Raw genomic sequence first — 13,372 nt, 5'->3', positions numbered from 1 at the left:
TGTATTGTGTGGTGTGAAATGGATCTAATCATCTTATTTCCTTGGGCACAAGCCTCTGGCCGACGGCACAAAAGGCCACGCTGGGACCACCGGAATCCTTCCTGGGCCTCTTGCTGCCCCATACACAAACTCAAACACATACACACATACAAACACTTCATACGCACAACATATTTTTAACAACAGTTTATGACTGGATCTAGATTGTGGATTTTGACTTTTACTTTAATTGTGAAAGATCAGGATAGTATTTTTTATTTTACTTTGTATTTTCACTTTTACTCACTCGCTAATTCAGCAAATATCGGTACTTTCTACAATTCTTCGCTTTGCATGTTTACATTGTTTATTTAATATGAGAGGGGAAATGATTCACTGAACCAATCAGAGAGGGCAGGTAACATTAGACCCTGCCTCCTTCAATGAGAGGCAAGTGCACCTGCAGCTCCAGAGACAAAACATAATGATGTAGGAGACTGTTACATTAGGGAATAGGCTTCACTCAGCAAGTGCTATATATTATATATTTGTAATAATAATATATATTTGAATGCAAGTAATTACTTTTACACGAAGTAGAAAAGTTGATGTGGCACTAAAGTGCATTATTGTCTGTTTACTTGTACTTTTATTTTACCTTTAACGGTTTTTGTGTCACATATCATGAATTAATAGCATTAATTATATATAGAGAGATAATATTATTAGTAGTATTTATTATAATTATTACTATCATTATTGTTGTTATGTACAGCATGAATGTATCTATTCTCCATGTCTCGGTTGTTGGGTGTTATGAAGTGCTACATTCATTACGTCCTCACTGTCTAACACATAATAATATGGACACTGTTTATACATAATATTAAATACATACATATGGGTATGCACTGTTACAACTATGTGGTATTTAACATAACAAACTTTCTCCTCTGTTGGTTATGTTCAGTTCACCGCCTTCTTAATTTGCCTGTTGTGAACCTCATCAAGAGGAAGATGTTTCAGTTTCGGGTGATTGGAGATGGCATTCAAAGAGACTCACAGGATTCACAGAGGCCCTGCATTCATAAATAAAGTATACTGTATGAGCAGGTGTGTGTGAGGAGGCAGCTCTTTATCTCAGTACTTCATCTCTTCATGGTATTAACAGCACATTTAGATGCACGACGCACCTCCTCGCCAGACTAATCTCTGTCGGTGATGAGCCCACAAAATGTTTCATTACCTCCCCCCAAAGTTTGACAGTGTAATAGCCGAGGCGCAATTACAGCTGCACAAACAGAATACAGAGTGCACAGAGTGCGACAGGTATGTTCCATCCTGCGTGAGCTGCTAAAGCTTTCATCCGCAAGTCCAACAACCACCTGCAGATTCTCATGATTTCATAAAACTGACTGTTCTGGTGTTTCTTCCTTTTTCCGAGAAGATCTGTGCAGGGCGCAGCTTGAGTTTCGCTGTATGTTGCAACTTTATTTTTTGTAGAGGAAAAGTATAAAGGGCCTAAGTTTCTGGGTCAGTTCTGTTTGGAGGCCAAGATGAGAGGGAGGTGTAAATGATGACCCCATTAGATTAGAAAAAAGCAAGTGTGCATTGTGTGTGTGTGTGTTTGTGCGCACACTTTGTTTGACTTATGATTCTAATATTGCTTGACTATCCATTCTTATGTCTCCGTACCAGTGACATGTAAAATGCTTTTGGGTTGTCCATCCATACGTTTCCTTCTTGTGAACACGATATCACACTTCCCACATCTCTTTTTGCCTTGTGAACATGTAATCTTAAGAGCGCCTCGGTTAAATCCTTACACATTTGGTAAAAATACTAATTTAGACTCACAGATTAACTGATTAGATTTTGGTGGTAAAAGGTCACAGTCACAGTAATTACAAAATTATTAATTTGGTCTCTTGAACATGATATCTTACTGTAGGGAACTGAAAATGAGAGTAGCACCTCAAGGACTTGAAACTGGCAAAACAACAGAGACCACGTTTACATCAACGGTCCTGTCTGTGGTTAGCAGTGCTAAAACATAACCAAGACATATTTTATGAGAAGGTCTTTACAAGTGAGGACTGAACATGATGAGATGAGATATTTTGGCAATGGACATGAAATCTATGAAATAGCAACACATTGACATTAATAGAAAACGTAAATCCAATTATTAACTGTTGCAGTTGAGTGTATAGAAATACAATTTATTGGAGACAAGGTTGTGTTATGGCTGTGGGACATTTCACCAGTTGCCATGGTGCACATAGAAGTAAGAAGTGATCAGGGTTATCGCCATGGTGACACATAAGCCCTCCTTCTTTGTGTCCTCTAGGATGAAACTTCACAGCAGCCAAATGATGTGTGTGTGCAGGTGTATCCAAGTGTGTGTGCGGCGGCCTGTATTCTCACACACTGTCACCCTTTACTCTTTCCATGTCCTCATCCCTCCACCCCACCGTCTTCCCCTCCAGAGCGTTTCCTGCCTGCCGGAGAGCAGAGGCACGGCCCGGTGGCGTTCGACCTCACCCCGAGACCCTCAGGAGACACTGACCATTACTGCGGTTCCGGCTGTCTCACAGTCCAGCCAGTTATCCCTGCTCAGACGAAAATAGCAGCAGCCATTCACCCTCACATCCTCTGCCTATTAGCAGTCACATATGCCCTCACCACTGGCCCTGTCATTGTTTTATATGGGGACTCGATGTAGAGTGTTAGCGGCACAGCACAGGCTTTAAACAAGCACTCAGTGAAAACCGAACAGGAACCTAAAGACGGACATGTGATGGAACTGAAAATTAATTAAGATATATATATATATATAAATATATATATTTTGGTTTTGTTGATGTGCAGTACTTTACTGTTGTAGATGATCTAGGTAGAGTTAGTTATATCATTGTTATATACACTAGCTAATTACTCTGAGATATGTAATGGTAGATAAATAAAAAAATAAAAAAGAATAAATATATATGGCAAAACATTTTTATATATTGCCTCAATAATATTGAATTCTTCTATTTTATCCAATTACAACCATTTGATAAGTTTAGCAAATTGTATCTTTCTTTTATTTTTACTGGAAAGTACTTTTGGTGTCACAAGCATAAAAGGTTTGGAAAAATTAATTGAGTCATTAACATTAATATTTAATAATTATAATTATTATATAAGGTTAAGCCTATAATATTTTGAATGTAAAAACTTTATTTTAAAAGTAGCTATGGCTGTTGTTGATAAATGTGTTGGAGTAAAATTCCCTGTAGAAGTGAGTACAAAGTAGTAAAAAATATATAAGAAAAATACTCAAGTTAAATACAAATACTTCAAATTTGAAGTAATACAATACAACTGTGTGTGAAGCTCTTACGATGCAGTGGCCTGAGGTCACCTCTGAGTAAGAAGATCACTTCTGACACGTCTGGAGAGGAGGGGACATTATTACGTGGCACAGGAAGGAAAAGGAAGGGGGCGGCTATTTCTATTTGTTGTGATGATGATGTCTCTGCACTTTACATAGTAAGGTGGAGACGTTACAGCGAGAGACAGCCACACAGCGCCCTCGTAACGAACAGAAACAGACACGGGGTGGGCGGCCATCTGCCTTGAACTAGTTATAGGTTGAGAGGGGAGAAATGAGGGAGAGGAGACACAGAGAGAAAAGAAAGTACGATATTTCCTTGAGAGGCCTGCATGGTACCCAAACTCAACAAGAACCACTATAACTGAAAATGAAAAAGTATTTTTGGGTGTTCAAGCATCGGGCAGGATCTGAGAGGTCTTGTGGGGCCAGAGCGATTTGAAACCATTATTACGATTGGTTATCTCTTTGTACAAAACTCTTTGGATGATAACTGGTATAACTGAAAAAAAGATTCTGAAACATGACAAAAGGTCCCAGCTAGATATTGCTTTTTGTAAGGGGGTCCCAAGAAAAGAATGATCGAGATCCATGGGCTTAATGTTAAACAGTGCGTTGTATTTAGATCCAACCATGCAGGTTAATTAGCTTAAAAATGAAAATACTAAAGTAAATAACTTCTACGTAAAACATTACATATGCACACACACACACTATCAAACACATATGATGCTTTGTTCATAGAACACACTGCAAGAAATGTACAAAAAGCTTTTAAGCGAAATTTAAACAGACACACTAATTGGAGTAGTATTTTATACCAGTTTATTTTGGGGCTGAAAACTGATGTGGTTTTGACTTCTTGGTGTTTTATAGGTTTTATGTTTGCAGAAGCAAAACAGCCGTTTATTGTAGACAAAAAAAAAAAAACAGACAGTCCACAAGTATGGGTAAAAAACATCCACTTCCAGAAAATTAATGTAAGAAATTGTTGTCATTAAAGTCGTCCATTCTCCTATGAGGGCAGGAAATTTTGTGGTTTTAGGTTTAAAGTGAAAAATCCTGTCACGTTTCAATTTGGGAGAAAATAATTATTCTCTACCAGTGATACAATAGTTTGTGATTTTTTAAGGAGAGAATTCCTTAAAAAAATCACAAACTATTTTTAATTGATTTTTCAACATCAATTCGGCCGCTTTTGTTTTACTTTGGAGGGACTGTTACCCATCAGATGACTGAGGAACTGACCAATGAACAGCCACAATAGAAATATGACAAACTCTTCCTGAGACATACATCACACTCGGAAACTCAACGGGCCCTAATGACAAAGCAGGAGAGACATTTTTCGGCAGTTAGCAGGGCCCCCCTAACTTCAGGCCGAGCCCACACCCCCAAACCCTCCTGAAAAATGAATTGAACCAAAATGCATTTATGCATTCACTCCATATACTCATGTGGCACATTACATTCTGCAATGCAAATGGGGGCAGCAGGTAATGAAGCTTATGCTGTGTGAAAAGGCCAATTACTCTGGTGTGTGGTGGCTGGGACTAGAGTGTGCTTGGGCTCCCTCCAGGCTAGAGACAAAACCCAGTAAACACCTCATCAGCTGATGAGACGCGTGCACACACTCACACACACACACACACACACACACACACACACACACACACACACACACACACTGCTGAAGATCCTCATAATATGAATACTGTGAGACGCATGCTTGAGTGAAAAGTGCACACTTGTGTTTCTGCATTTGTAAAGGCACATGTAGGTGGGTGCATGTACAAATACATGCAGGAATGCACTTTAGTATACATACATCCAGAGTTGGGAGAAGATGAAAGATGAGCTACATGAGCCAAGGATCCTGCCTTTGTGTCTTTGTGTAATTTTTTACAACCAATAGTAGAAGAAAATAAAGACCAGAGGAAATGAGAAGGATTGCTGGAGATGGGAATATGGGGCAGACGGTGGAGGAGAAAACAGCAGCAGCAGGAGGCTTCTCGTGTCACCAGTTGCAGAGGGTCATGCTGGCGAAAGGTGAAAATTAAAGCGTGCGGGCAGCGTCTTGCACCTCAGACCAAATTTTGCCCTCAGTGGCGCTGAAGGCCTGTGTGTGTGCGTATGTTTGTGCATGTGTGGGCAGGGTGGGGGATTTCAGGGGGGGGGTTGAGTGACAGTTGAGGGTTATCTCAGGCGCGGACATGCATAGGTGAGTCACAGGTGCAGCCGCTGTCACATACTCTGCATATTTGAGGAGTATCGTCACAGGGCGGAGGGGCACTTAAGCGTAGGGCGCGCCATGTGCCTCCCTGCTCATCAGACAAATTATTCTGATGTCTCATTGTGTGGAGCAGGGAGTGTGGACTTGAATTAAGCATCTCGCTGGTGAGCGAGACCTGTTGGTTGGGAGTCGAGTGTGCAGGAGAAGAAATGAGCGGTGATCACGCTAACAGTGCTTTAACAGAAGACGGCCGGTAGGCGTGTCATTCATATTATGACGTACTTCATATCACAGGACGTGCATCACGCTGTATATAATGCATGCAGGTTAGTCTATGGATTTAGGCTCCAATAATGCTAGCTGCTCTTTGAGGCTGCACATTGTTATTGTGCTGCTGCTAATTCCTAATGAACATGTTAGCATGCTATCATTTACTATTATATAGAGATGAGGGTAGTGGGACTGTTATCTAGTCATAATTTTCAATATTGGACAAATGAAAATGTGTGGATTGATGGTGTTGGTACAGAATCTCAGAATCTATAACAAAAAATATCTATACAAAAAGACATACCTTGTAAATGAACTTAAATTTGTGTGCGTTTCTGTTTTCATGCATTGTTTACATTTGATGCACGTAGAGCCCATTACAATACTTATAATTATTATATATTAGTATATAACAAGATAAAATATAAAATATTTTCAAGACTGTATGGTATTTATTTTTTATTAAAGTGCGTTCTATAATGTGCATTTGAAGACTTAAACTAAAGAGATTCATACCTCTCATCTATCTTTGTAAAAAATATGTCTCATATACAGTTCCAGGGTTTTGCTGATCGGTCATAACATTTTTGAGCCGACTATTAATCTCAAGTGTTAATAGAAATGTACATGTCAATAGAAGACAATTTAACGTAAATAATGCAAATCTTGTAAGTAAATAAAACTGTAATATGTTTATGTGATGAAATTATCATTGTTTCATTGCTGTGTGTGTGTGTGTGTCTCCTTGTTTATTTCATTCACATCCTATCTAGACCTATGTGACTCAGCATGGGTTTCTGCGGTCATATAATGGGGATGCCCTGGTACATAAACCATAATCATCTCCCTTTCCATCTCTCAGCATTAAAGGCCGCTCATTTTTCTACCATGTAATAATAGGGAACTTCCAATTCATGCCTTACAACAGCTTGTAACTTTGTACAAATCACATACCCATGCAGAAACTGGCACTTCCCCACTGGTGTTTATTTCACTCGCTGTGGAAGCGGCAACAACACAAGAAAACACATAATTCTTGAAGGATTCTCTATAGACCTGGTTTGTTAAGGCTGTGAGTGTAGCGTGCGTATCAAAAGGAAGCAAAACGGAAATCGAGAGGAGGAACGGGATGGAGGAGAGGGACAGATAAAAACAGAGACGTTGAAGGTCAGCGTTGTGCACAGAAGGAGTGACAGTAGACAAGTCTCTGAGAAACACTCCAAATAAAGCAGCGAGAGGGGAGGGAGGAGGGAGTGATTTCTGTCTCACCAGAGGAGAGGAGGGTGGGGAGAGTTTGGACCTCATTGCACGCACGCACACACACACACACACACACACACATGCACGCAGACGTGTCTCCATGCAAACAACTTGGCCATGCCGGGCGGTTAGGTGGGAGGATGTAAGGGAGAGGGCTACACCCTTGTGCGAAGCTTTGTTGTGTGACACATAGACAGCCCACCCTAACATTCCCACCCCTATATTTGGCCTTGAATACAATTGCAGGTTAGAGAGTGACAAATTGGACCGGGGCAGGCATGCCGGCAGACTCGGCTGAGGACAAGGGCAAAATTACACGAGTGAAGGGGGAGCCGCTGTGATGTACTGGTTGTGTTGGAGCAATATTAAAGATAAGAACAAGAGTTTTTTATTAAGCGTAAAATTATTTAATCCAGAAGGTTCTGGATTGAAAACTTGCTCCTTCCTTCCTTGGTGCTTCCAATGTTCATATTGTTATCAATAGGTCTGAACAGCAGAGGGAATTCATCTTGATTGATTTCTCTATCAATTAACATTAACTGGGTCACAATCCACCCAGTGCATCCTGGGTAAAAGATTTAATTCTCAGAAATTGAAATATGTCAGAAGAAATGTGACAGAAACATATTCATTATTTTATTTATGTGCTTTCTCACCATTTTTCCTCAATTGTCTTTGTGGTTTCAATAGACATCAACCTGATTCATATTTTGTATGAAGTGAAGTAGCATTTTCCTGAAATTAATGAAGTTATATCCAATATTTTGTATTTCTGATTAAGGTCTGCGTCAGTGGTAACCTACATATTCAAGTTAGAATATTTTCCCTTATGTTTTGGAGTTTGAATTCAACAAAACCAATGTAAGCAATATGATTCATTGTCTTAATTAAAATTTTTGGATATAAAATTGAAATTGCGTGACTGACCTTTAATCGTATTGGATCAATACTTACTTATGAGATCCAAATCCTTAAAACCACTCTTAAAGCTGAACATAAAACTTCACTACATGTTATTGAGATGACATTTTTGCAACACAGCCCCACCTAAAGAAACTTAAATGAAGAAATCTGCTCCAAAAATATAAAATAATTTGGTCTATTTTGAAAACAGGCAAACGCACAGAGCAACAATAATTAAACTCTGTGTACAAAATTAGAAATGACAAACCCATATAAACCAGAGATTTCTGTTAGTGGAGTCCACATGTTTTTCTATGGATTCTTTTTTTTCTTTAATCTTCTACTCTAGTGTTTCACGTTTTATCCAAGTGTGTACATACAGTAAGCGTGTTTGTGCATGTGTGTGTGTGTGTTTGTGCGTGTGTGTGTGTGTGTGTGTTATGGTAATTATACAGTAGTGGCCCGGTGGTGGGACAGTAAATCAACTGTAGAATGACTTGGATTGGCCCGCTCTGCCGGCAGCACTCCTCACCCTAACCGGTCATCAGGGAGGGATACACTCTCAGAATAAGTACTGTGTGTGTGTGTGTGTGTGTGTGCGTGTATGTGTGTGTTTACCCGGCAGCTGATATGTATGTGTGTCTGTATGCACCTATGCATGTATTGAATTTAATGTATTTTTCTGTCCACATGTGTGTGTGTGCATGTCTGCGTATATGTGCACATGCAGCATGGGCGTGTCAGTGCACAAGTGTATTTGTATGTGCACAAAATCCTGGTGGTGTGTCAGCAGAGTTGCTCACCCAAACAGGTCATGAAAAAAGGATTCTTGACTGCTGCCTTTCCACCACAGTGGCCACTCGGCCTGCAGCCACACGGTTAGCTGCTATTAAAAACACTCTCCGCAAACCCAGAGTGAAAGAAATATTTCAGTGCGTCACTCACAATCTAAAAGTATTTCTCAGATTTTACGAGGTGCCCCTGCTACTAAACTGTAATCAGTTACAGCAAATCTGTCTCTTGTAATCTTAAAGGGTGTGTTGGTTCTGGTTTTCACTGTCCAGGTTTTGAGATGTATGTGTCCAGTGATGGAAGAAGTTAACTTTCAATACCACAGCATAGAACTACTCTACAAAGTAAAGGTCCTCCATTCATTATTTAAGTAGACATATCATTAAATAAACCAAAAGTAAAACTTCTTAGGATACAGCAAAATTATTTATATTCTAAAATATTACATTATTGTTTAATTATCAATGTATTTTTCAAGTGTATGTGGTTGAGGTGGAACTCAACTGAACAATTTTATACACAGTTTGGTTCTTTATCTATAACAACATTCAATATTTTATGTTTAAGTTATGTTAATGTTGAAATTAAGTTTATATAATAAAAAGTATGTAATGGTACAAAAAGTCTCTCAAAATTGTACTTGTATTTGAACAAATGTACTCATTCACATGTCACCACTGTGTGTGTGTGTGTGTGTGTGTGTGTGTGTGTGTGTGTGTGTGTGTGTGTGTGTGTGTGTGTGTGTGTGTGTGTGTGTGAGAGAGATTTATGCAATAAAGGTGAAATTAATTGTTTATGCTGCTGACAGTATTAAAAAATTAATTAAACTTCAGAGCAAATTTCTCTGAATAAATTCCGGATCAACCTGGATACTCTTGTCCACAGAATTCACATGAATTTCCTCAGAAGGAAGTAGCATAATTATATTAACTGTAATTTATTGAGTTCTGCTCGGTGGAGAATGTGTACGCATGTGGCCTGACATAAACCTAATGACTGTGTTTGTATGTACAGTGTGTGTGTGTGTGTGTGTGTGTGTGTGTGTGTGTGTGTGTGTGTGTGTGTGTGTGTGTGTTCGTGATGATGATGAAGCGGTCGATTCTGCCAACACATAGAACGTGACTGACTGTAAAACTGATACACAGGCATGTTCCAGCATGAGTCACACACATGCACACACACACACACAGAGACACCCACAAGTACAAGTTCCTTGAAATTGTACTGTATTTGAGTAAATGTACTACTTCACGTCACCGCTCTGTGTGTGTGTGTGTGTGTGTGCGTGTGTGTGCGTGTGTGTTCATTACTGTACGGGGGTGGTTCACTGCAGCCACTTACATGAACACAAAAACGATGTAGTCTTGATCACGTCTTGTAGCTGCAGCAACAGTGCAGCCCCCAGCCACCACTCACCATGACTACCATATTCACACGCACACACAAACACACACTAACGTCTCTCCAGGTTCATTATTAGGGGTCTGAATTTAGACTAACACCCCACAGGTGTTGCACTAGTCAGTTCAGACTTAGACAATAGGAGCCACGTGATCTAGACACCAAAGTGTTAAAAAAATTTAAAACTCAAACTGTTCTTATAAAATGTAATAATAATAATAAAACAGGTTTCGTCGGAGATTATTTTATTGCCTCAGCTGAAGGGGTTTGGTTTAGTCCCTGTCCATTGGATAAAGATGAAAAAAGAAATCTGGCTTATTTTATGAACTGATATCCATGAGTGAGTGTAATTTGCTGCTGCCTGGTTGAATGTAACTGTTGGGCCTTGGTGGAGGTACTTGATCTACTGAGTGACATCCTAGTTTCATTGTGGATTTTTCCCCTTTTGACTTTTATTTGATGTTTTTATTATATCTTTGACATTGTGGTTGCTCCTGCTCATAGGAGCAGTGTTATTGGGAGAAATGCCAATAATGAAAATTATTAAGAAAACCAATGAGAGAATAAGATTTGCTTCTCAAAATAGTCAGTTACATTTGAATAATCTCTTAAATTCTTTTTAGCTCACACAACATGTGATCATCATATTATAATGTTTACTTTACAAATTGAATATTGAACATTTTGGGGTTAATTAATCTTGGTTAAATCCTCTGTGTTTTAATAAAAGCACCATAGAGTGATGTTGTTCAGCTCAAACGATTTCAGTTATTATCAAAACGAACCACTGAAACAAATCAGAAACCAGTGCTAATGAGTAAAACACTTTAAACTGCAACATGTGCTTGAATTAAATTGCCTTTATTAGCATGGTTTTTTTGTTGCACTGACGCAGGCACAGTTTTAAAATAACTCCGACTTAACTTGCAAGTCAATACCATAGCAACTCTGTGCTTTAAGAACTCATGTAACTCACGTGAACCCTCTGATGACAGTGCTTCATCTCTCTCAAGTTTAAGTTTCTAAAGTTCAGCCCACGCGAAAAGGTTGTATTATAAATGGGTTGATTCTTACAAAGAGAGGGTCAGGACAAATGAAACGCACTTGATGAATGATAACTTGATATTTAAGGCTTCCGCCATTAATTGGTTAATTGTTAATTAATTTATTTCTATTAATTTTGGTAATTGTTGACTATTAATCTGTCGAATGTAGAAAACAGAAGTTACTGTACTTTCTCAATATTTATTCATACATTTCTTAATTTTTTTGGGTAACACTGAGCCATTTTGATGTGTCTAAATTGCAAAAGTGTGCAAAAAATATTATTTATATAAAACTGAAGTGATTGTAGCCATGAAACACGCAGCACAAACACATGTGCACACACAAACACACACACACACACACACACATGCACACACACAGAGGAAAGTGAGGAGTTTTAATTAAAAAAAGGTCCAGAGGAGCCCACAGTCTCCCAGCCGTGTGTGGGATGTAGTTTGGCTGGGTCTATAACCAGACACACACTTTTCATTTCCCCCCTCCCAGACAAAACACACACAAGCAAAACACACACAGTCACACACAAACACACACAAGCACACACACACAGATGTTATGTTGGATAATTTTAACACCCCGCTCTGACCTGAAGATACCTAATGTGTGCACTGTGCAGTTCATACAAGGTCAGTTAGTTAACACCCGTAGTCGGAGTCCTTCTGCTTAGCACACACACACACACAGTCAGAGTCTCACACACACACACACACACACACACACACACACACACAAACACACACACATGAATGTGAATGTAGCCACATCATGCAAAGAAATATGCATGGGAAAGCAAGTTATCATAGTGTGATAAGAAAGGCTTGTATGAAAAATGCAACATTTTATCATCATAGAAACATAGCAGACAGTATTCATATCACTAGACTGAGGCAAACAGTGCCGTGTTTATATGTTTTTTCTGACTCATTTAGACAAGGAGAACATTGTGAGAAATCAAAGTTCAGTTTAAGTGAAATTATCAAATAACATTGCACACTTTTCCAATAAAGGACGTCAAATACACATTTAAACTGGGCCATTGTAAGAAGAGCCTGTAAATACAATTCCACACATTGCTTTTAAATGTCCTTTTGTCTCCAAACGCCTCAAATTATTCCAACACTTACTCCAGACTGCGTAACGCCACTACGTGACCCATAAACAAGAAGGACGAGACGAGATTGAACTGCCAGAGCATTGACACCGCGAGGTGGGGGTTGGTATAGTATAAAAACACTGAAGACTGACGTAAAACTAACAGGAAACGTGTCACCAACTTCTGTCAGGAACATTTAGGCTTTAAAAGTTAGTTTAATGGATTTAAACAAATATATTACATCAAAATGGGCAGTGTCTGTTTTTTTAAAATTACTTACATGAGAATACAGATGTTTTTTTATGGTTGATACTTTCAGTCTTCATGACACTAAGCATATTGTAGGGTTTGGTACCAAATTGCATTAAAAGTCCCACATCACTAAAACTATTTATTTTGCTCATTATTACTTGACTTTGAAGGATTTAGAATGTTATGTTTTTTTGTACTAATTTCGTGTGTATATGTTATGTTTGTATGTGTAATGTGGGCATTATGTGGGCCTAGTGTAAACTGAACATACCATTTTCAACTTTATTCTATTTTTCATTCATGTGTTCTTTGTTTGGAGAGGTGTATCAATGTTAAATGTGTTTATACAAAAGAACATGGCTGACAGAGAAGAAGGGAGCAGCCATGAAAATTGTTAGCTGTAATAATTAGTACTAGTAATAGTAGTACATGTGTACAGGCTTTAGAGATAACTTATATTATTATGTTCTCAGAGGGGATGCAGGAATAGAAAGTCCCGGGTTCAGCGTCACACTCAAGCCCCAAAGTTTCATCTATTTTGAATCAAAGGAGTTTGGGGCCCTCCCAACGTGCCCCACCAAACCACAACCCCTCTGTCAGTCCCCCCCGACATGAGACGAGATGTGCAACTTTTCAAGAGAGAATATTCCACCTCCTGCTATCCTCTGATTGTTGAAGGTCAGAAGTCTCCCCCTCATGTCCTTGCCCCAGCCACCCGTCCCGCCACCCTCCTGCACCTGATATC

The 13,372-nt window shown here is 39.1% G+C and overlaps 1 long non-coding RNA gene across 1 annotated transcript in view; it reads left to right on the top strand.

Annotated features, from left to right (window-relative positions):
• LOC138405442 (uncharacterized) overlaps positions 1-3,664 on the top strand; it is a 46,627-nt gene extending 42,963 nt beyond the window's left edge. Inside the window, exon 5 of the long non-coding RNA XR_011239181.1 lies at positions 2,469-3,664. This is a non-coding gene — a long non-coding RNA (uncharacterized lncRNA). The remainder of the gene's footprint in view (positions 1-2,468) is intronic.
• Positions 3,665-13,372: the final 9,708 nt, after the last annotated feature.

The sequence above is a fragment of the Paralichthys olivaceus genome, chromosome 18, assembly GCF_024713975.1.
Source record: "Paralichthys olivaceus isolate ysfri-2021 chromosome 18, ASM2471397v2, whole genome shotgun sequence".
NCBI lineage: Eukaryota > Metazoa > Chordata > Actinopteri > Pleuronectiformes > Paralichthyidae > Paralichthys > Paralichthys olivaceus.
The sequence above is the reverse complement of the archived record's forward strand: the minus strand, read 5'-3'. Positions and strand labels throughout refer to the sequence as shown.